A 26,100-nucleotide genomic window follows, 5' to 3' on the forward strand; every position below is an offset into this window, starting at 1 on the left:
ATCCTAGAATTAAAGGTGTATGCAGCTCATCAAAGCCATGCAATGCAACAGTTCGTTCATGACTCATTTTGTATTTTTCAGCACTAAAATATAGTTGCCTCAGATATTCTTTCAAGCCTGGTCAAAGCTAAGTAATTATTATATTCCATTAATTGCTCTCAAGAGTAATAATTATTATTAAGGCTTCACTTTTATTGAGCTAATTTGCCTCACAATTCTTTTAATCAGGGATAGATTAGTTTTAAACATCCACTGAAATGCATTCATTTCGTAAATTCATTCAAACTTTTCCGTAGTGAGTCCTTTGACCCACCCCAGCTTTCTAAGCACACCGATATCAACTCTCAAACCTTTCTTTACTAACCCTTCTGCCGGTGCCCCTTACTGCAAAGAAAAGAATGCAGGCTGCATATACACACAAGCCAATGAAACCACTCTCACCAGTATGCAGATGATGTCAAAGTGACTCACACTTTGGTGTAGTTACAGATTCAACTTTCATAACCAGTGGTGGCATGTATCCTGTAGTTTGCTATCACACTAATATAGGTAAAAAGGTAAAGGACCCCTGGACGGTAAAGGGCCCCAACTATGGCGTGCGGCGCTCATCTCGCTTCAGGCCAAGGGAGCCAGCGTTTGTCCACAGGCAGCTTTCCAGGTCATGTGGCCAGCATGACTAAACTGCTTCTAGCAAAACGGAACACCCTGATGGAAACCAGAGAGTAAGGAAATGCCGTTTACCTTCCCGCTGCAGTGGTACCTATTTATCTACTTGCACTGGCATGCTTTTGAATTGCTAGGTTGGCAGGAGCTTGGACAGAGCAACGGGAACTCACCCCGTCGCATGGATTCGAACCGCCAACCTTCCGATCAGCAAGCCCAAGAGGCTTAGTGGTTTAGACCACAGCGCCACCTGCTCCCTCACAATAATATAGCACTGGAGTGACTATGGGAGGCACGATGGCTTACTAAAATAGGGTGGTCTGGTGTAGCAGAAGGCAGGGCTCCTGCACCTTTAATAGTTGTGTAGTCAAGATGGATTTTCAGCAGGTGTAACTTGTTATGCCAAGATCTACACAATTTTCCTACACAACTCTTAGAGGTGCAGCAGCCCTGTTCTATTTTACACCTGGCCATCCTGTTAATCCCTGGTCCTGATTAGACATTTATTTCTCACCTATAGCTATATATACATTCATGTTGCTTCCCAATCCAGTGGTGTAGCATGGGAGGGGGGCATGGCCCCAGGTGCAAAATTCTGAGGAGGTGCAGCCAGGTGCCCCCATGCAGGTGTTGGCTTCCACAGGGATCCCTGCCCTGGCAAAGGTAGCAGAGCAGCTTAGGCTCACAGTGAGCAGACACAGATGGAGGAAGCTGGGCAAGGGGTGAGCCCAGAGGAGCCTGGCCTAGTGCTCCTCTTCGCGGGCACCAGGGGGATTTGCCCACCAAGGACTGTGTCAGCCAGCTGGGCTCCCCCCTGCAAGGACAGGCAGGTAGCATAATGTGGCCCTGCTTGGGGCTTTGGCGGCTTGCCCGCCCTGGGCGCCAGCAACCCATGCTTCGCCACTGTCCCAATCCCAATTGTCTAATTAGTTAGATGACAGGCCTTGTTTGCATGCAAGTAAAACCGCCCTGAGACCTCCGGATATAGAGCAGTATATAAAGAAGAAGAAGAAGAAGAAGAAGAAGAAGAAGAAGAAGAAGGAGGAGGAGGAGGAGGAGGAGGAGGAGGAGGAGGAGGAGGAGGAGGAGAAGAAGAAGAAGAAGAAGAAGAAGAAGAAGAAGAAGAAGAAGAAGAAGAAGAGTGCTGAGGGCTGAGGTCTCAAACTGTGCTGTTGATGTTTGAAATATTAGTGAGCAAATATGTCCTGACTTGTTTGTAGTATTCTTTGTTAGTGAAGCTAACTACAGATTTTTCTGTTTCTTCCCATGAGTGGTATCATGGCCACTCATGTACTTTGGGAAGTAAATTTAGTAAAACAAACAAACAAACAAAAACGCAAAAAAGCAACCCTCTAATTATCATGGTGACTTCTCTTACCTGCATCAGTAGTTATACTACTTGCTCCCACCTTTGGGACTTTGTCCTTATCCTGCCAAAGACAGAAAGTCAAAGAGTGAGGGAAAAGCATGGTGACTTTTTGAGGTTTTCCATTCAGAACCATAAATATATATAAACCTGCATTAAAAAGAAGATTTTTAAAAAGATTTAAATACTGAATTCTTGTGCAAGATGCTAGATTCTGAATGGTAAGAATTGTCTGCAGCCTGTGCTTTTAGTCTACATTTTAAAAACATTTTGTCACCTTTCAGATCCAGAAAGGTGAGCGGAAGAGTGGTGGCACCCCAATTCCAGAGCTTCATAGTAGACAAATCTTCCTTTTCTACCATTTCAAATGCCCTTTGTGTTCAGAAATCTCTGTTCGGCTGCCTAACATGGTTGGTTTCTTGGTGAGAGAAGAGAATCAGCCCCGATTTGTGGCTGTAAAAATAAATCTGCTGTGTTTGCTTCAGATCTGTCACATTGCTTCACAAAACAACATTTAATGGTTTTTGCTTAGTGCTAGAAGACCATTATTAAGAGATATTACATGTACAGATGCACAGATCTTAATATGTACTCTCTTAGGAATGGCTAGTTGAGGCTACTATTGCCATCTATCTCTAAGCTTACTCGGCCACTCATTCTTCTGTCCCCTAAGTAGCTTTGCTGACTCACCCAGGACAGACATAAATAACAGGTATTTTAAGTACTTTGCACATCCCGCTTGCCACGAACCATAGACTTTTAGTGTATCGCATCCAAAATCAGCTAGTTTTACTTGTCAGACCTATACAGACACAAAAAGACGAAGCACTAACGGCATATGCATGAGACACATCGTTTTGTCACTGTTTCACCCCACGTCTCATTCAGACCCAGTCAGCAAGACCACGAGCAGCAAGCTTGTAAAGTGATTAAACTCATTTTCTTCATTTGCAGTGGCGCCAGCTTGCTACGTTCTTTATAAAAACTAGCTCAGTCATGCGTCCGGGGTGAGCTAGAGATTCCAGATGCTGATCATTACTCTCTCATAAATTATCTCAGCCTTACTCTAGTCAAGAGTTGGAACCAAACATTGGCAGGGATAATTCATTTTCTTTCCCCTACCTACCTTTCCTTTCTTTTTAAAACAATTTCTCTCTCTTATATTTAGATGACCAATCTTCCCACTGCAAACTTTATTCAGTATCCATCATTCTTTGTTATTTATCAATAAATAGTCAGCGGTGCAACATGATGCAAGGGTGTCTTTTAGCATCCTCTGTGACATTTCAAGGGATCTTCACCTTTGGGTCAACACTGCCACGCTGCATGGCACTACATTGGTACCCCCACAATATTGCCAGTTGACCCAAGCCTTTTGTAGTCTAGTTTTGGAAGCTGCTGTTCACTTAGTCTGAACATCTAGGCTGGTCTTATCTATGCTACCTGGCAGCAGTAATCCTGGATTTCAGATCGGGGCCTTTTCCAGCCCCAACTGGAGCTGCCAGAGGTCACCCTTTGCCATGTAATTTATTCCCTATTGTGGTTAGCATCCTCTTCCCTGACAGCCTCTTTCTGCTGTTGTCCTTGCTATAGTGCCTTCCTGTGCCCTGTTCAAGAAGCCATCATCTTATCTGAGGAGGCGAAGCATACTAGAAATTCACTCCTTCAGTTCTCTTCCCTTTTCTTTCAACAGAACAACCAGATTAAACTTACTGCAGGCATAGTCTATGATGATGGTTTCAGACAAGAAAATAAACATAGCAGACTCATGGGAGGTTATTACTGCAAAACCTCCATTTTCCATCTTCTTAGCTCTTGCTGGGTGTCCAGCAAGAATAGCTAACAGCCTTTCCTTTTCCTTCCCTTCATTTGCTGCTCTTAGGCTACATGACATCCTGCGATATGTTTCTATTTTTGATATTGTAGAACTCTGCAGGATTCCAAAACTTTCCGTGAAGCAAATTGGAGACGAAAAGCCAAATAAAACTCAAACACATAAAAAAAAGGAAGAGTGAAAGTGTGCGAGTCATTAACAGCCAGAAGACTAGTAATAATACGACTATGATGTCTATATAATTAGATGACACCCAAAGCATGAAACACAGAAATTCTTTATCGGGTTGATGTGGCCTACAGGCAGTTCAGCCCTGCTTGGCAAACCTCAAGTGTTTCTGAGTCAGGAGACAACACAGCCTCAGTGTCATGCCAAAGCTACAGCTTGCTGGAGCGTTCGCAACATCCAGGGATTAAGGCTATGTGGTAATGTGGCCACTCGTAGGAGGTTATTGTGGCTGCTCCAACAAGTCACCACAGCAACCTTGGTTGTTGTGTAGTAGCTAGGTTATGCAGTCTCTGGTGTACCATGTGGTGGAGCTAAGTGAGGCAAGAGCTGGGGAGGGCATCAGTGCAAAGTTCTGCGATGAGCACAGCAGAATTGTGGCTCAAAGCTCCAAGGCCTGCATCCTGCATGCTGAAGAGGAGAAATGTTCAGGTTTAATTATATAAAAAAAGGAGCCACGAAGCATGGTATCTAATTTTAATACATATTAGTGAGGAGGAATTAAAGAACCTTTTAATGAGGGTGAAAGAGAAGAGCGCAAAATATGGTCTGAAGCACACACACACACACAAAACCCAAAGATCATGGCCACTGGTCCCATCACCTCCTGGCAAATAGAAGGGGAAGAAATGGAGGCAGTGAGAGATTTTACTTTCTTAGGCTCCATGATCACTGCAGATGGTGACAGCAGCCACAAAATTAAGACGCCTACTTCTTGGGAGAAAAGCAATGACAAACCTAGACAGCATCTTAAAAAGCAGAGACATCACCTTGCCAACAAAGGTCCATATAGTTAAAGCTATGGTTTTCCCAGTAGTGATGTATGGAAGTGAGAGCTGGACCATAAAGAAGGCTGATGGCCGAAGAATTGATGCTTTTGAATTATGGTGCTGGAGGAGACTCTTGAGAGTCCCATGGATTGCAAAAAGATCAAACCTATCCATTCTTAAGGAAATCAGCCCTGAGTGCTCACTGGAAGGACAGATCCTGAAGCTGAGGCTCCAATACTTTGGCCACCTCATGAGAAGAGAAGACTCACTGGAAAAGACCCTGATGCTGGGAAAGATGGAGGGCACAAGGAGAAGGGGACGACAGAGGACGAGATGGTTGAATACTGTTCTCGAAGCTACCAGCATGAGTTTAACCAAACTGCAGGAGGCAGTGGAAGACAGAAGTGCCTGGCGTGCTCTGGTCCATGGGGTCACGAAGAGTCGGACACAACTAAACGACTAAACAACAACAAAAGTCATGCTTTTTACCTTACACCGGTCTATGACCACAATAAAAATTTGGATTGGATTGGAAGTCACACAGAGAGGCAAAGAGAAACACATAGGTGGAGAAGACAGGAGAGCTGAGGTTATAAAGCCAATGGGAAGCAGGAAATCAAGTAGAAGATACTGGGCATACAGAAGAGAAGACAATCAATAGGTCAAAAGCAATGGTTTTCAAATTGTGTTGCAGAAACCCTCAGACTTCTTGGAAACTTATCAGGATTCTCTCCTGTCCTCTGGGTTTGAGGGTGGGTGTGGACAAAATGCCCTCTGCTGGACCCCCTCCAACATCTACCTGGTTCTGGCAGTGGAATGATGCCATATTGAGGGCCTTGTGAGAAGTTAGAATGATGGTTCTAATATGCCTGAGCCAGCAGGGCTGGCTCCTGGTTTGATGGGGCACTGGCACCCACCCAAGGATGCCACACTCAGGTGCTGGGCCTGCCTCAATGAGAAGAGCAGTGATGGCAGACAAGCTTCTTTTTGTACCTTCTTCCAGGCAAGGTGGACATAGTAGACAAGGCCTGGACACAAACAAGTTGATTCTCTTTTCACCATTGTTTATTACAGGTTCTGTCCCCTTTCCCACTTCCCTCTGTTCTCTTCCTTCTCCATTTTCCTCATTGCTTGTTCTTTTTTCTCTAGGGACAAACTCCTGAAAAACAAACAGGGAAGGGGCTACAGTCATATAAAGATATAGCACTTCCCTGAGAAAAAGCTTTCCTACAATTCCCGCAAGAGGTCACACTTCTGCAGGGCAGTGAAGTAAACTGGCTTAGCCAACACTCTCTGTAAACTTACATCTCAAAACCCACTCCCAGAACTGTTTCCAATGCACAGGGGTTTTTTTGTGACAAATTCATGGGGTTTCTCCAACAGACATGTCAGTGTGAAATGTGTTTCTTTACTGGGACTAGTATAGCAAGGGAATAGCCACTGATATTCTCTGTCCACCAGAGCCATGGAGCTTGGAGTTCCTAAGAGCTGCTTCAGGTATTAATGGCCCTAGTGAGTTGCTTCTGGATCTTGTAGCTGAAAGGAAACTTTGTAGTGGAGCTTTCTTTGTGGAGGTGTCCAGAGCCAAGATCTCAGAGAAAAACTCTTAATGAGCCTGCCAAAACTTGTAGGGAGGAGCCTACTGGGTATCACAGAAGTGGGATGTAAACTATAAACCATAAAATGTCAATTTTAAAAGGCATTTGTTAATTGTTATGTTTCTTCTGACTGGAAGAACAGTTGGCAAAAACCAATCTTTTTGCAATCATCTTTTCCCAAGGTAATAAAATGAGTCTCTTTGAACACAGTGAGTCACAAAGGATGTTTGAAGTGCATGCTTCTTAGGAAGAGGAAGCGAATTGTTTTGGTTTTGTTTTTTTGTTTTGGCTGTCATCTTGACTTGGCTTGTGGGAGGGGTCAAGACCTTGGGACCGTGTTGGGAAGGCGAAAGACAGAGGCCATGTTCTGATATACAGGCTGGGCACCTGCAGATTGCTAAATGGGCAAGAGTGAACCGCAACAAAGCAAGCCTATTAAAATGTAAACATATTTGCCTTTAACAATAAATGGTAAATACTGAAGGAAATCACCATGCCTGCAGCCTGATGCTATGTGGTATATTTTCTTAGAAGTAAGTCCCCCTAAGTTCAATGTCAATTTACTACCAAGTATAAATGCTCATGGGACGAGAGTGGCGCTGTGGGTGAAAGCCTCAGCGCCTAGGGCTTGCCGATCGAAAGGTTGGCGGTTCGAATCCCCGCGGCGGGGTGCGCTCCCGTTGCTCGGTCCCAGCGCCTGCCAACCTAGCAGTTCAAAAGCACCCCCGGGTGCAAGTAGATAAATAGGGACCGCTTTCTAGCGGGAAGGTAAACGGTGTTTCCGTGTGCGGCTCTGGCTAGCCAGAGCAGCGATGTCACGCTGGCCACGTGACCCGGAAGTGTCTCCGGACAACGTTGGCCCCTGGCCTCTTAAGTGAGATGGGCGCACAACCCCAGAGTCTGTCAAGACTGGCCCGTACGGGCAGGGGTACCTTTACCTTTACTATAAATGCTCATAGGATTGCAGCCTTAAGTGCTTAACAGCTGTGTTAAAGAATACAAGTTTGGAGAATGCTGTTTGCAACCAAATTACGACGAGACTGCAATGAAAGTACTGTAAATACCATTGATGATGGGGAAATGTACAAGATAATCCTTCAGCCAGGAAGCTGCTACAAAGGCTTTGCTTGTTTCCTGCTCACCAGTGCAAAAAAATCAAAAATAAAAAATCAATGTACTGACTGGCTACATCTGATGCAATTACATACACTGAAGAGGATTGCTCTTCTGTCTCAACTTTTTACTCTGCAAAAATGTGTGTGAGTGAAAATCCCAACTCTTACACCATATCTGTAACCGTTGACTATCTGACGCTGCCTTTCTTTCCCACATCACAATCCCACCTCCTGGTTCCTAATTGTTCTGATATGGTATCCCATGAATGCATATAGTGAGGCTGTTGTGAAGAATTTCAAATCAAATAATAATGGTTGTTCTATTGAAGGTGTCAGTCAGTGAACCACACCCGTGCGGATAGATCATTAGACCGGCATACCTCAAAAGGAAAAGGGGGGGCATTAAATAGTACTAGAACGATACAAAATGCCAGATGAATACATGGTAATAAATGCAAGCCTAAACCATGCAAGCACTTTCTGCCGTGCTGATGGTGCCTTAAATGTTATTTTTCTGTGGCACAGTTCCAAAAACATATCGTGGCCAAAGAGTCTCTTGTGATAGCATATATTTCATTAGTCCATTTTTATACTCCAGTTTAACATCAACATCCTGCATGACTTGACGAGATAGATGGTTGTAATATTTTTCTGAACAACAGATGAGCCAGTAATTAAAACCCATCCACAGGCCTTACCACATTGCCATAGGAAGAAAAAGCCCAAAGCCAACCAAATTGTACTTAAATTTCATTTCTCTGTATGATTAAGCCAAACCCTGACCTTGATCCTACAATATATAAATAGCTTTAGATACTGAAGTTGTCTACATTTAACACCAGTGTAATGGTTGCGGGGTCAGGGGAAGGTGACAGTTGCTACCGTGCATTTATTGCTGCAGATGATTAATTATGGAGAAAGGGCTTCGTATGAATGAAAACTGGAAATTTCAGCTGATATGCTAAGCATATGCATTGCCAAGCAGTCAGTGTAGGACCTCTGTTCTATGCAAGCCACTGAATGCCTCTCAGGCTTAATATGCAATTCCTTGCACACAGCATAGCTATCTAGACTTATAAGAGCAATGAAATTTCAGCACAACCAAGTGAGAGAAATTTGTTCTCAAATAAACAAATATTGCTATCAATATCCCAAGCTTTATGTAACTGCTTCCACTATGATCAGAATTAAGTACTGTAGCTTGGTTTCCTAAACTACACAGATAGTGCCTAAATGTATGGATTTATTATCACATTTGGCATATATTATTTATAGCATAAAAAAGGTGAAACATCTTGCTGCATGCATGTAAAGATTAGGATTTATTGTCCAAGAATCCTTGAACAATTTTATCAAAAGCCCATTTCTAGGTACTGTTTTTCTTCAATAAATCATACAGCAGAAATCTAGCAGTGGACACAAGGAAGAGATAAATGAGAGCCGAGGAAAGAGGGTCATCACAGGTTTGGTAGATTTTTTTTTTCTTTTGGTCCCATGACCTGTCATTGGCAGAAATCCATTTATTACAGTTCACCAATGATTTTTTACCTAGTCGCTTGTTTTCCATATTGAAGAGAGCTACTGAAAACAAAATGAAAGCTACATGAAGGTTTCAGTACCCATGAAAGCAGAAAAATAAAGAACACAAGGCACAGAAATATGAGTATGAAAGATTGAGGCCCACTTCTCATATTATGTTGTGGCCTACGTGTTTATCACTGTGGCTGCACCAACCAATCTCAGCTCCTTAGCACAAGGTTCCAGAAACACACATTTGCCACATGGAACATGCTATGACAGGGATGGTGCCTTTCAAATTTTCTTGGACTACAACTCCCACATCCCTGAGCATTGGCCATTCTGGGACTGGCTGGTAAAAGCTAGAGTTTGGAGAGAATCTCATTGGCAATTGCTGTGTTATATCTAGAATGGGAATATGTAATATTTTCTGTATGTCCCTTTTAAAATATATACTGTTAGGAGACTTTTCAGTCTAGAAGTAATTCAGTTTTCATGCTTTATGAAATTCAGTGGTGTCCTCAGGACACTACGTTGGAGGATAATTCCAGGCCCCACTCAGCAGAATTATCAAAAGAGCCCTCAAAAACAGAAGAATTAGCTTGCCACATTTTGAAGTAATAAGGTAAAAGGTAATAGTAAAGGACCCCTGGATGGTTAAGTCCAGTCAAAAGTGACTATGGGGTTGTGCCACTCATCTTACCTTCAGGTTGAGGGAGCCAGTGTTTGTCCACAGACAGCTTTCCAGGTCATGTGGCCAGCATGACTAAACCGCTTCTGGTGCAACAGTACACCCTGACAGAAACCAGAGTGCACGGAAACACCGTTTACCTTCCCGCCGCAGTAGTACCTATTTATCTACTTGCACTGGCATGCTTTTGAACTGATAGGTTGGCAGGAGCTGGGACAGAGCAACAGGAACTCACCCAGTCACAGGGATTTGAACCGCCAACCTTCTGATCGGCAAGCCCAAGAGGCTCAGTGGTTTAGACCACAGTGCCACCCGTGTCCCTTTGAAGTAATATGCATAACCATCTAAAGGGAGGGAGACGGCTGTAAGACCATTAAGTCCCCGGTCTAAAATGACCCAACTGTAGCAATGCTCAGGCCTTGTACTTCTGAACTTTCAGCAACCAGGAAGGAATATCAACATTTCTGCAGAATTACGGCTGGAAAATCTGACAAATCTTTATGCCCTCCATTTATATGAATGGAAATGAAGCTGGCAGATATGGATTTTCTCTTCCATGAAAATTTTGCCCTTGCAAGCTTAATGGCGTTGTTTGGATATACATGGTTTTAGAACCATTTCTAAGACCACTGCAGAATGCAAGTGAATACATTTGCCCTTCAGGGCAAATCCCTACTTTACTTTTTAATGTGCTAGAATTTGTTATTTTGCACAATTCTGGGAAGATTGCTTTGACTAATAAAGCAACAGAAGAACTAAATGGCCCTAGAGTACAGCAAAAAAAAATATGGAAAAAAAACCCAAATGCCAAGGGAAATGCATTAATTGCAGTGATTCCATTACAACATTCATGATACTAGAGTTTCACAAGGACTAAGAGTCTTCTTCATTGAGAATCTGCAGCTGCAACGTTACCTCTCACAAGTGTGTGTGTTTGCCTTCAGAGAATATTATCACAAGACAGCTCAGCCATGGACCTAACTTGCTGGGTAAGCTTGCCAGTTCTGTTTGGGTAGCAGGTGCTGATATGGCTCAAAATCCAGCACTTGACCTACGCTGTTCCATTGGAGAGAACTGTGTCTCAGTGCAGGTGATATCCTGTCACAGTGCATTAGTCTGTGTGCACCTACATTGCACAATCAAGAGCTGCAACATGTTGTGTAGAGCCAGCAAAACACCGAGAATCTGCCAGACCTGTCTAACGTCCTCCCACCTAATATTAACTGCTTTATCAGAGCAATAAAAATCCATTCAGAAAAGACAACAGCTACTGTTCTGTAATGATTACAAAAGGTATTTAGCCTGGTGCCAGTCACATGGGTGACTACACATCTCACTCCTCTGTCTGTTAACTCAACAAGAGATAAAGGGGAAAGAGGAGAAGTGATGCGGGACCAAATTAAAAGAGATGCTGGAAGATCCATGATATCTGAATTATTAAAAACCCAAATCTTTCATTTAATCTTTTTTTAAAAAAAAATACAAGTAAGCAGTGGCGTAGCGTGGGGGGTGCAGGGGGGCCCGGCCGCACCGGGCGCAACATCTGGGGGGGGGCGCTCGCACTTGCAGTGCTATAATCCTCGGGTTAGGGGGCGCAAATTACTTGCCTTGCCCCGGGTGCTGACAACCCACGCTACGCCACTGCAAGTAAGTTCGCTTGTATTGTCAATGGCAATTGTCCTCTCATTGTTCTCTTGATAGCTGTAGCTTGGCCAGGTTGGTTTGCATAAGCCAGTCCAGGAATTCCCTGTCTGGCACAGCTCTGCAATTTATGTTTTTAATCCACTGCAGTTTATGTTTTTAATCCATATCCCAATTAATCAAAATCCTGGCATTTATTCACTCCTAGGGTTTAGGGATGGGACACGGGTGGTGCTGTGGGTTAAACCACAGGGCCTAGGACTTGCCGATCAGAAGGTCGGGGGTTCGAATCCCCATGAGAGGGTGAGCTCCTGTTGCTCGGTCCCTGCTCCTGCCAACCTAGCAGTTCGAAAGCACGTCAAAGTGCAAGTAGATAAATAGGTACCACTCCGGCGGGAAGGTATACGCCATTTGTGTGCGCTGCTCTGGTTCGCCAGAAGCAGCTTAGTCATGCTGGCCACATGACCCGGAAGCTGTACGCCAGCTCCCTCGGCCAGTAAAGTGAGATGAGCACCACAACCCCAGAGTTGGTCACAACTGGACCTAATGGTCAGGGGTCCCTTTACCTTTACCTTAGGGTTTAGGGAATCTCTACCCCCGATCTATAACAGTATGGTAACCTCTTACTTGGTGCACAGAATGCTTTCATCTCATTTGGAGAAGGTGTAGCAAGCCCCTTTTTGAGTATCCCTCTAATTTTAGTTCAGAAAAAAGGGAAATTTCAGGCGGAAGGGATTTCAGAAGTTTGAGAGATCAGAGTTTGAAGGACTGTTGCCTGGACGCTGGGAAGCAGGCTTAGATGCCCATCAGTCTTGTGCACCTCATTCTATCCTCCAAGCCCCTTTCACCCTTGATGCAAGTTCTTTTTTGGACCCTGCAGTAGAAAGGAAGGAACACGAGAAACTTGAGTATCTTCTTCTTAGCTCTCAGAATCATGGAATCACAGAACTGTGGAGTAGGAAGGGACTTCTTATAATGTCTGAAGCAGCAGTAAGTCTCTTTACTTTAGCGCCCATACTGATCCGTTTTAGAGCAAACTGCTGCAGTATCATGTTTCCAACGCGTACAGATCTAATTGGGATATTGTTCTGTACATGCTGTTAGACATGGTAGTGACAAGAAGAATCTTAGCCAATGCTGGCAGCCAGCCAGTACATACCTTCCTGGAACAAAGTGCAGGGTAATTAAAGATCAAGCACTGAAGGAGCACTGCAGAGAGAGACACAAAAATAACCATCAGTAAAGTGCCATAGAACATATTTCTGAGCAATATCCAAGCACTGTTCCATTCACTTTGAAATGGCTTTCATTAAAGGAGATTTTCTTATCTCTATTTGTGTGCAATGGTTGTGCATTAAAAACAAACAAAAGGTTAAAAGATTAATGGGAAAGCACTAGGAATCTAAAAAATCGCTTCCTGCTTAAAATGCATATAGCCGCATTAACCTGAGAATGTGTGCAATAGGAGCTCGCAGAACACTGGAAGAGATATAAATTTAACTTGTGGTTTTTATATTTTGTACTAAGTACAAGGATTAAAAAATATTTTAAAGCCAGGCCTTGCGCACAATTCTCAGATCTAGTGAGGTGCATGGGTTGCAATTGCAAATGTCATCAACAAGTGTTCTAAATGTTCTGCATGTTTGTTCTTGCAATCCTCCTGGAGAATGAGGTGGGGTGAAGGAAGGTAGCACATTTCCTAAACAAAGTGGGAAGCCACAACCAGTCTAGGAGGCTATCACCCATACAGCTCATCTGACCCCCAAGTCCAACAGAAACTGCATGAGAATCTTCCTGATTACTTAGAATATTTATATACTGCTTATCAACAACATCAAAACCCTCGATCACACAGTAAAATGTGACTTACACATTTCAATAAACATGGGTGGGAAGGAGGCTTGCACAGGTGTAGCTTGCACCCTTGAGAGAAGGAACAAGCTCCCTCATCTCTGTGCCAAATTATCCACACAGTTTCTGACCATCTTGGAGAACCCCACCCTGGAAGCACCCACCTGCAACCAGAAACACTGATGGGCATTGTCTTTGCCCTCATGACATTCCCAAAGTGACTACCTGCAAAAGGAAGACCGCCTCTTTGGTGCCACCTTCCATTGGGTGTTGCCCGCTTTGAGAGTTCTAACAACCCACATAGACCTGCCAGATAAATCTCACCCTACCTCTGCCCACGCCATGTACTCTTGGCTTCACTCAGATGGCAGTTGACATTCATGGCCAGGGCAGGTCTCTCTGCCAGTGTTGTTTCAGCATCACCCTCTCAGCATGAAAAGAAGAGCAGGGACCAGGTAGAATAAAAAGCTCACCTGCTCCACAGTGATCCTGAGTGCCGCACCAGCCCCCTACTTTGTCATATGTATTTTTGTTGCTGCAACAAACTAACATGCTCTGGAAATTATCGCATGTTTGTATTCCTTTCTAAAAATATACTTTCCATGGATCAAAAGCAACATAGGTAGGACCAATTTTCAGATATCAACCCGTTGCATACCGTAATATTAGGATACTTCATATGGGTCACTTTTTGCATGCCACTTCATTTGAGCAACAAGACAAAGACTTCTCAAATTGGCTCATGCCAACTTCTTCCTTTTTCTGAGAGATGAACTATATAGATATGGTAATTGCACAGCATGTCCCTACATAGTTCTGCAAGATCAAAAGGACCTTTTTTTGTTTTGTTGCACAAGTGTTAACTACAAACTCTGATCTCTCTGATCTCTCTGATCTCTTGTTATAAAGCACTTTATTGTGTAAAGATGCATCTTCCTAGATCAGCAAAGCCTCTTCCTCTTCCTCTTTTTCCTCCTCTTCCTCCTCCCATCTTGGTTTCAGTGTTAAAAATCAAACTTAGTAAATAAATAAAGAAATAAAACTCTTTAAAGGGTCACTTAATGACATTGTTAGGATCCTTAATGTAGTTACTAGGTGAAAGAGCTGTCAGTAAAGCATAAAGAATGAGTTGTTCTCCTGCTGCCATAGCCCCAGCTGATTTACAACCACTTTGCGTTTGATGTTGGACAGGATAATTTCATCAGTCTCCAACCCTTGTGATCATGTCCCAAAATGACTAGTCAGGTGAAGCCCTGGCAGAAGATTGCTTGTCACCTGTAGGAAGTAGCTGTCTGCTATGAGTAGTCTCTTCAGTCATAAATGTAATCATCTGTTAGTTATTCATTGAGCTATACTTCATGGTCTAGATGTAGCAGTGAGGGTAGTGTACAAAGCACCTTGGTAGCAAAATATATGAAACAGTGAATGTGTTCACTGAAGACAATGGGAGGGCATCTATTTGTATTTTATTTATAAAGCTGGACACTATTTGCATCCAAGTTCATCTCTCAAATTTATTGAGAGGGTGGTGCTGAAAAATCTGTTTTAAAGGAGAACACTAATCTGAGAAGCACCATGCAATTTTTGCTTCAGCTAGGTACTTCATTACAATCTTTGGGCAATGGTATTGCAGTGATTTGAGGCAGGCGTCTCAACAATTCGTTCATTATAGTGAACGTCCAAATTCTAGTGAACGTTGAAAGGTACATCTTAAAACTACTGCCTGCATCTTGGTGCTTCTGTCCATCTGCCTCCTGGAACCAAGAAGACAAGAAGTTGTTATTATTCAGGTTTGTGGTTTTTGCTGCAGGTGTTGACAAAGGCATGGATTTCTTTTCTTATTTATAAAACTATATATACTGCAATGTGTGGTGTCTTTGTCACGGACAGAACATTGCTTGGACAAGATTCAGATTCTTGGCTGTTCCAATTGTATCTGTAGTGCTATGTACCTATTAAGATAGCCTACCTTTGGAGACTGATGAATATAATTATCTTTCAGAGTACTCTGGGGGGGAGCGGTGTGTTGATGGTAGCCTTCTTGCTGGCAGCTTGGTAAATCAGCGGAATAAACATCTTGTCTGGGCTCTTCACATGATTGCCTCTAGATGCCCACCTGGCAGTGAATTCATTTGCCCCTGGGGAACATGGTACAAAGGTTTTCGTAAACAGAAACCCAGACAATGCCAGCTGAATCCTGTGAATTTCCCCAAAACAAGATTTGCTCAACTTGTTGGATATACACATGCATACAACCCCATTTGAGAGTGCCTCTCTGAGTTTCCCAATATTCACAAAAATGGTGTAAGTTCATCAGACCAACATTTTGAACATTATTATGACAGTGACATCCTCTACATGTTAATATTTGACTGAATAGGACATTTGTTGGGATGATGGGAATGGTAGTGCAAAAAACACTGGAGACCCAAGTTTGGGAAATCCTCGTTTAGAACAATGTATTTATTTGAGTTATACACTCTTCAGCATACGACTTTTCTTAGTGCAATGATTTCATATTTCCTATAGTGTACATGCAGTTTTTGATATGCCATAACATTCTGTGGTTTTCTGGTGAACTCTATAAGGACCCAGTTGGGACTCAGCTATGCAGCTGCAAAAATAAAACATTTTAAGTGTGCTGTAAAGTGCAATACACAAATTTGACACTAGATGGCGACAGTAAGCTACGGCAAATTCAATGTATTTTTCAAAACTTTTTTTTTAAAGCATTTTTACAGCATTTGTGTAGATTCCACCTGGGTTAAAGCATGGTGCTGATAATGCTAAGGTCATGGGTTTGATCCCCATATGGGCCAGCTGCATATTCCTGCAATGCAAGGAGTTAGACCAGATGGCCCTCAGGGTCCCTTCCAACTCTACAATTCTGTGATTCTATGATTTCTGCATTTGCATGCAAAATTAGTTTTTCCTATAAAAGAAGTCTGTCTCATATGGAAGTATATTATTTTACTATAGCCATTTAAAAAAGGAAACAATTTTTCTAAAGGGATATGATGTTCATGTAAGAAAAAGCATGCATATAACATATGTTTGTTATGCATGACAAATGTACATCTTCTGGGAGTCCTACACTGAAGGATAGCCTATACACTTATTAAATAAAAAATCAGTTTATTGCCTCCCAGATAGCTGAACACTAAATGATTATAATATATTTAACTAAATTTGCATAAGTTTAATATAACATTTTATGGCCTTCCATCTGGGAGAAAAAGCAATCTTAGGAAGTGGGATGCCATAAAGATCATTTTCAATAGAAATTAGGAAGAGCTTCAAAGTTAGCTCCCCCCTTAGTCTCAGTAGAAACTTGGCAACATAATTGTTCCAGGGATGAGATCATGGGTTTCTGAATTCACTACATGGAAAATTGGAGTAGCTAAATTTTAAAAAGGGGAAATATACCCTCTGAAAAAGACAGCTTGTAACGGACATGCTGATGTCTGACTATACAAAGTCCCTCCAGGCACCACAGTAAAAAAAGGGGGTGTTTTTGTTTAATAAGGCTTTCCACATATAAAGAAAGAGCCTTTGGCAATTGGAGAAGCTCTTTTGTGGCATCCAGTGCCATTTGTCTCTTATAAACTCACAGGAAAAACTGCAGTAAAAGGTGTCAAGAATATTCCATATTCACCCCTGGGAGGAATTGCTTCACACAAGCCAAATCTTGTAGTTCACCAAACAGTCTTTCACAAAGGTATTGGTTTATCATGCTAGATTATCTCTCTCTCAACCACATACACACCATATATTTAAGGAATTTTGCTTCCCCCAAAGAATCCTGGAAATTGCAGTTTACTGCCCACAATGCTACAGTTCCCAGCACCCTTATCAAGCTACACTTCCCAGGGGTTTTTTGAGAACGCTAGGTCTGTTAAATGTATAGTGTATACACAGCATCAATCTAAAACATCTCACCTCTTGAGGTAAGGCAGGAAGGACCCTTCCAACTGCACAGGTAGACACTCCTTCTAGTGTCTAGTCCAGGAACATCTAGAGGACCACAGAGGTTGCTTGAAAAGCCATGGGCTATGACCACACCTTGTCCCAAAGCTCCCCACTGATGTCACTTACCTGGCAAATGTCAGGAGATGGAGCAGGAAATCCTTTTCAAGTCGCGATGCCTGCATGAAATGAGGGGACAGAATCAACTCCAGAAGTCAGAGGGGTTAAGGTAAGGCAGCATTGCTGAAGGCAAGGCGATGGGCCTTCTCCCCTCAGCCAATGGGCGCTCTCGTTCTTTTTGGATCCCACAGAAGGGAGGTAGTGGCAGCAGCAGCATAACAAGACTGGTTTAAGCAACGGCTGGCAGAAACTTCATTGGAAACTCTGCATGCCCCCTTGCTTCCCAGAAGCTCAGAGACACCTAGGAAGCTCTGGGAGGGACAGTTGGTTAAGGTGGCCTCAATTTACACCCAAGAAAAAGGGAGAAGGACAAAGAGAGATGTGAAGAGCAGTGAACCCTGAGGAGGAAGGAAACAGGGGTTGTTTCCAGAGCCAAGAGCAACTGAACTCTGGGTGGGGTTTCTCTGTTATTTGTCCATTGTCATTGCCCCCACCTTTTTTAAACTAAAGGTTGATTCTTGTGGTGCTATAGACTTTGGAACAGGGTCTGCCTCTTGCCTGAGAGAAAGTAGAAGCTTCTCACTACCACATGTCATCCCCCCTGGCAGAGCACAGAACTGCCTTCCCACCATAATATTCAGCCCAGCAGGAGCCCAGCAATCCCCCAACTCCTCCCAGCACAAGTGAATCAAGTCTTGGCAGCCCCACAACAAGGACATTATGCAGCATAGCTGTTAACAGGCAGCAGCCAAAGCACCTCTTTGCAGGCAACGTATGTGCTCCGCTCTGACTGCGATGCATTTAAGAAGAGATGTGAATCTTTACAGCACATTTATTCCAGAGTCAGCAGAATCCTTTCAAGGGTTTTCACCACTCGTGTAAAATACAAATTTTTGTTATGTATCCGTCTTGAAGCTTTGCCAGTTACGGTAATCAAATCATTTCAGTTTCACAATAATGATCCTTCTGAGACCATCCCTGTTTACTGCCTACCACTGTTAATTTATTTAGGATGACATATACGATGTTTACATTTTATATTATTTTAAAGGCAGAGGATGAAATGAAAGCAGGTTGCTTTTAATTCCCACCCTACCCTCCAAAAATAAAGGTATAATACTTGCCTAACGCTCAAACGATATCAAAATAAAATGCATTCTGTTGTTAAGGCAGAAAGTCACAAAGATCTGTTCCACTTTGCTGAAACTAATATTTGTTTGCTTTAGTGGCATTTCCCCCCGGTTGGTAGGTCAAATGTCCGTATTAAAAAGGCCTTATTTGACCTGGGTCTGCTAGCTGAGGGAGTAGTCAACATGCTGCCCTCCATATGTTCATGAACCACAACACCCATCATCCCTGGCCATTGACCATTCTGCTTGAGGCTGATAGAAGTTGTAGTCCAACAACTACAACGTAAAGTGGGTAGAAGCTATAACACAGTTAGCTTACCTAATCCCAGTAAGAGACATTACGCAATCATATTGCCCATCATGGGTTAGCTTAGGGTAACAGTTGGTGCACCTACTGCTGCTGTTGTAGTTCTTTACCCATTTCTAGCAAAGACCAGCACAAATCTGTCACACATCATGCTGAAAAGACCTTGGTGGGGAGACCGGGCCAGTGCTGGATTTAAGTATAAGCTAAACAGGCTATATCTTAGGGCCCCACTCTCTTGGGGGCCCAAAAAAAATTTAAAGGGAAAAAACTGGATGTACATTTCCAAAATATAAGATAAAAAAACAAATAAAATAAAACCTACATACAGCAACAGTGTTTTGTGCTCCTATGATGTAAGTAATGGCCCCCGTCTGCGAGGCTGCTCCCTAAAATATCACTGGTTTGCTCATAGATATACATTAGGTGCCTACATGGACCGGTTGCATGGCAACATGTAGCATGCAGCTGCAGACTGCAGTGTAGCACAGTTGAATGTAGGTCAAGTTGTTGTACCTGTTTTCTAATATTAAAGAGTGCTTGTAGACTGATGATCAGGCAGTATAGACTATGGGTCTTACACCTACTGATTGAATTCATGTAATACATAATTTATTTATGTTGATCCCATTATGGATCAATACCTTTAGATACCTATTAGGTCCATAAATTACCATATATTCAAGACAAAAAAACAGTGACAATTTGTTGTTGACAAAGGACAGATGGACATATAAAGGGCCCCATTACCTTCAGGAGCTTAGGGCCTCCTCAGACCTAAATCCAGCACTGGTAATGCCCCTAATACTCTGTGTTATGCTGGCCATAACTGTAACTGTGGCTGCTAAACTCCTTCCACTTAGCTGACTTGTAAATTATATTATGCAGAATGCATTTGCTACACGTATCTATGAAACTGCAGCAGAGGCTTGCGGACACTTTTTGTTTGTTTTCGTTCAAGGGAGGAAATATCCGACCAAAGCTGGCGACTTCAAAGACACTTTAATCACAGCTCACAGGAAGGGATATTCTGCAATACGAAACGCATCACATTTCAAAGCGCCGAAAGGTCAAGCACAGCCTCTGGCAATGCAAAACGAAGCTGATAAGGATGAGATCCTTCTGAAATAAGCCTTTCCAACACTCTGTCTCCAAAGAACTATCTGGAGAGGTCCATTATTGATCAATGATTCCATCACAGATTCTAGCAATGGCCCCAAGGCTTAAGAGGGTTCACTGTCCTCCGTCAACTGCACCACCACTTCTTGCCCTCCCTCCTGGAGCCCTGGGTGGCCATTTCAGTGGGGAGCAGTCAGTGGTGCCACCTTGGAATGGGAGCAAAGCTGTGATGATACAATGGGCGAAATATGTGGGACATAATATACAGATAGTTACAGGTAGGTAGCCGTGTTTGTCTGCTGTAGTCGAAACAAAATATAATTTTTTTAAAAAAAAATTGTATCTGAAGAAGTGTGCATGCAATAACAAACTTAGTTGGTCTCTAAGGTGCTACTGGAAGGAATTTTTTTTATAATATACAAATGACAGACTGGGAGAGGCTATGGAAAATACTGAAATTTACGGCATGTTCTTTATTGAAAGAATATTATATGAAAATGATGTACCAGTGGTATTTGACCCTGGTAAAACTAGCAAAAATGTATAGAATAAGTATCAATATATGCTGGAAATGTAAGGAAAAAGAAGGTACCTTTTATCATATGTGGTGGAACTGTAATATAACTTTAAAATTTATGGGAAATGATATATAATGAAATGAAAAAAAAGTTTAAAATAACTTGTTAAAAAACTAGAAGCATTTTTATTAGGAATTATAGGTACCATGATCCCAAAAGACCAGAGGAAATAGTTCATGTATGAAATGAGAGACAGCCCCAGCCAGAGAAGAATGGCAAATAAAGTTGATGGGCTATGCCAAAATGGCAAAACTAACTGGGAAGCTCAGGAACCAAGAAGACAAGAAATTTATACAATATTACTACAAATTTCTACAATATCATTACAATGGTTTACTGGAGCCTGACAAGTCTACAGTCTAATACGGTAGGTCTCTAGCCGGACTTTGGCCCCACCATGATGTAATTAACTGAGAGAGATCATTTCCTGCAATGGATTTTTTAGTATATCCTGCTGCTCAGATGATAATACTTCAAACTTGATTATATTACAAGAAAAAGAATTGTGAATGTGTAAATTAAAGAGGAGGTGGGCATGGATGAATAATATATACCAGTAGCCAGCCTAGGATATGAAGCAATTGGTTAGTTAGTCCATATTACACCCAGCACTTTTCCAGACTTAGAAAAGAAAAGGAATTAGGAAGCTCTTGCCATAGAGCACATATATTGGCTATGGGTTTAGTCCAACTGAACTGATTTAAATCCATGTATCTCAGGTTTGTGGACCATAAAGAAGGCTGATCGCCGAAGAATTGATGCTTTTGAATTATGGTGCTGGAGAAGACTCTTGAGAGTCCCATGGACTGCAAGAAGATCAAACACATCCATTCTTAAGGAAATCAGCCCTGAGTGCTCACTGGAAGGACAGATCGTAAAGCTGAGGCTCCAGTACTTAGGCCACCTCATTAGAAGAGAAGACTCCCTGGAGAAGACACTGATGCTGGGAAAGATGGAGGGCACAAGGAGAAGGGGGCGACAGAGGACGAGATGGTTGGATAGTGTTTTCGAGGTTACCAGCATGAGTTTGACCAAACTGCGGGAGGTAGTGGAGGACAGAGGTGCCTGGCGTGCTCTGGCCCATGGGGTCACGAAGAGTCGGAAACGACTAAACGACTAAACAACAACAACAAATCTCAGGTTTGATGGACATGAACTGGGCTGGCATGTGACAATACTGGAGAGAGAGAGAGAGGGAGGGAGAGGGAGAGGGAGAGGGGGAGAGAGAGAGAGAGAGAGAGAGAGAGAGAGAGAGAGAGAGAGAGAGAAAATGTGACTGTTCAGTCATGTGAGGTTATAGAAGTAGATTTTGCATAAGGCGCTCATGGCCATTGGAATACCTAATATGTGACGGTTTTCTGAGCAGTAAGTTACATACTGCTCAGATGAACTGGTATGGCGATAGCACCATAGCAAACAATGCCTTCTAAATATTTTTCTCAAGAGGCGCCAATTCATTGCAAAGATGCATATTTTAACTCCAAATTCACAAGTGCAGCTTGACACCCATCAATCACGTTGCCTCCATTAGTATCCTTGAAGGAAAGAAACAACCCCTAAATTCCATCAGCGTTTCAGTTTTACAGTACCTTACATCTGCATGTGGCAGCGCCATTATCCGTTTCCATACATAAAATAAAATAGGCAAAATATGCACAGCCAGTCATTTGGATCAATGGGAAATGGAGACAGCACTTCTCCTGCCCAAGCTCGTGGCATGGCCTTCACTACAAACAATATCAGAGCCATCACAGTCTCTTGCCACCACAGGGTGCCTTACAGATAGATGAGTAAGAAGCAGTGCTTTATAGCTACCACCTGCAAATTTCACAGCGCTGGCAAGTGCGCTGTACTGCTGTACTAGAACAGGATAATTGCTGGAGACAGAGTTGGCAAGAACAGTAGATGGGAGATATGTTCAATTGCACATGAGTATAGTAGGTGAACTGTTAAAATAAAGACCTGCCATTAAATGCTGAGCAGCTGGCAAATCTAGATAATCTGTTTTGGTTGCTGCAGATAGGGTAAAAAGTCATCAACTAATACGTTTTTAAAATATGTTTCATTTGTATGATAATAGGCTCTCATTCTAACTCGTTCAAATACCCATAACAGAGAGGCTTGGACAGAGACCATAACAAAGTTATGCAGAAGCTTTTGCTGAGCAGTACACCAAACTTTTTGAAATCTATTTTTTTAAAACAAAAACAAAAAACCTGAAATCGAGTTTTCTTATGAATGCATATACGGACAGTGACAATGTCCACCAAGAATGCAAAGTTTCTACACTATAGCACCAGGGACAGCTCAGTACATGCAACAGGAAATTTGTTTTTGAATGTGCAGGAGCTCTGTGCTGTTTTACGTTTAGAAACTGTATTTAAAACAGTGGTGGAATTGTCCAATGCTACAATGCAGCCATAGGTTGCATTCTGGTACCACCTAGGGCCAAGTCTACCATTAAGCAGAGTGAGGTGGCCACCTAAGCTGGCTGTTGCTGAAGAGCAGAGTTAGACCAAGTTATATGCAAGGCAGCCTACTCCTCGCTCCTTCTGCTAACCTGCTGCCTCCAGGTGTGCTGGAGAATTCTGTCCCTTTGCTGGTGGTGAAGTGAGGTTCAACCATTCAGGAGCTGTACATGGAAGGAAGGGAAACATCATCTTCTCCTTTGCCTCAAGCAACAAAATGTCCTGGGCTGGCCCTGATAATATCCCATTTAGACGTCTGAAGTGTCTGGTACTGTACATAGGGCTCTTTCTGATGATTGTTCAGAAATGTCAGTTGGCCCCTTCTTTGTTTTCAAAGCAAGGTCTTGCCTTATTTCAGTCACATTTCTTTAGCAGGAGCCATCATATCACTATGTATCTTATGCTTGCTGGGCTTATGTGGTATCTCAGGACTCGGCTAGATTAGAAAAAGGGAAATAAATAATAATAATATTAATAATAATAATAATAATAATAATAATAATAATAATAATAATAAAATTTATACCCTGCCCTTCCCGGTTCAAAAACCGGGCTCAGGGCGGCTAACAACAAATTTAAAACACTTAATTGTAAAAGCAGCATAAAATACAGTATAAAAACATGAATAAAAATAAATCAGATTAGGGGAAATAAGCATTAGATAATCCCCAGGGCTAGCTGGCTGAATTGGTCCTACTTGGGCCAGCAAGGAGGCCAGGGGAGAATTAGCTGTGGGGTCTCAGAGCGGGTAATCTTCATAAAAGGGGAGGGGGAGGGAAGAGAAGGAAAATAAAAGATCAGGCTGAATTCAAATTAAAGGCCAGGTGGAACAGTTCTGTCTTACAGGCCCAACAGAAGGAGGTTAAATCCTGAAGGGCCCTAGTCTCATGGGACAGAGCATTCCACCAGGTCGGAGCCATCACTGAAAAGGCCCTGGCTCTGGTGGAGGATAGTCTGACTTCCTTAGGGCCCGGGATCTCTAAACTATGGTTATTCATGGACCTTAAGGTCCTTTGTGGGGCATACCAGGAGAGGCGATCCCGTAAATATGAGGAAAGTGTTTTATATGTGTTGTATATGCATTATAACACAGATGGCACTGTGGAGTTCTGTTTTTCTCATACAAAGTTTACAACGTGTTTTCCTGAAACGTTTCTTTGACGCGTTTAGATCCAGCCTCAGAGCTGTCATTCCTGCTACTGTTAACATGCTATAATTGTTTTATTATTATTATCATTCGGCATGCCACCTCAAATATGCGTCAACGTAAAAAGATGGGATACAAATAAGATTGCAGCAGCTAACCAAACAATGTTCTTTTACTTGGTTTATATATATATATATATTTACTGTTGCTTTAAAAGCCTCACTGCAAGCCAGTTCACAAGTCCCTGGGGGAAATGAAGGTCTGATTACTGAGACTACAGTCCTATAACTACTTAGCTGGGAGTGAGCCCCATAACCTGTGCTGCATCAAGAGTAGATCCACTGCAAATAATGTTCATTCATTTCAAGGAGTTGGCTCTGAGCGGAGCTGATACCGGGTATAAACCCATTGGGTCTTACTTCTGAATAGACATGTAAAGGATTGCACTGTATATATCCCAAAGAAGAAACATCATTATACCTGTTGGGGGTGGAGTGGAGAACTGCGGACAGAGAGAAACACATCTACACCATGCATTTAATGCACATTGTACTACTTTAATAGTTCTGGCTCCCCCCCTAAAGAATTCTGGGAACTGTAGTTCATTAAGGGTGCTGGGGGGAGTTAGCTCTTAGGGAGAACTGCACAGCATTGTTTGAGGGGAAGCCATTGCTGTTAAAGTGGTATAAATATGCATTAAATGTATGGTGTTGATGAACAAGGGGGAAAGCAGAACAAAGAATAAGCCAAATAGTAGGTCACTGAAAAGAAAAAAAGTGGAAACAAATCCATTAGCACCAAGTAACTGTTTTAAATGCAAGTCCTTTTTTTATTTTAAGGCTCTGCAAAAGCCCTTACAGCAAGATATATATTTTTTAAAAGGAAAGAAAAACAAGGGGGAAAGCACCCCTGTCTAACACACATGTACCCCCAGCCCACCCCGCAAAAATGTCATGTATAAAAGTCCCTGTCGTTGGCAGCTGCCACATTTTCATTTTGGCAGGCGTCTGAAAATTGCTGGCAAGGCCATGGAGTAAGGGTAAAAGACAAATGGTTTGTCATGAAACCTTTAACTAAGCTGATATTTCAGCAGCAAGGATGCCAGCATTTTTCTTTTGTTCCTGCTTTGCAAAATGGACATGACAGCCTCATCAGCATTGTTAATACATTGGCATTACCTGGCAGATTATTCATCTCTGCATCAGTCACTCAAGTGAGTTTGAGAAAGAAAGAAAAAAATGACATGCCAAAATCTTCCTCGAGTCTAAGATGCCCTAAAAGAGGGAGGAATTAAGTTTTATTATTATGTAAAAGCAAAAACAGATATTAGAGGCCTAATCTGATCTGTTTAACAAGACATTTGCAGTTGTGGTGAAACACTTTTGTAAGCCAATAGTCCATAAAGATCAACAGTTATCTCTGCAGAAACCTATTCAGCAGCAGAGATATTCCCCAGTTCTTTCTTACATATGCTTTCAAGGTATCTGACAAAGTGCAGCAGTGAATGGGGAAGGGACTTGTGCATGTTTACAGATATTTCACCTTGACAGTATCAGAGTCACAATTTATAAAGGTGACTGGAACACCATGGGAGGAAAGCCATTTTTATTTCCTTGCCCCCCTTCCAAAAAATAAATGGAAAGTTTATTATTTATTTCCTCTGCAGGGGAAGAGGTGTAAAGGTGTGATTTTACATTTTCCTGAAATCTGAAAAGACTTGCTTATCATGATGATCAAATATGATTGAGCCTGGATAGCTCAGCTGGCTAGAGCATGGCGCTGATAATGCCAAGGTTGCAGGTTCAGTTCCTGAATTTGACAGATGCATATTCCTGCATTGTAGGGGGTTGGACTAAAATAATCAGGCATGGCCAAATTTGGCCCTCCAGCTGTTTTGGGACTACAACTCCCATCATCCCTAGCTAACAGGACCAGTGGTCAGGGATGATGGGAACTGTAGTCTCAAAACAGCTGGAGGGCCAAGTTGGGCCATGCC

This window comes from Podarcis raffonei, chromosome 12, assembly GCF_027172205.1.
Source record: "Podarcis raffonei isolate rPodRaf1 chromosome 12, rPodRaf1.pri, whole genome shotgun sequence".
NCBI lineage: Eukaryota > Metazoa > Chordata > Lepidosauria > Squamata > Lacertidae > Podarcis > Podarcis raffonei.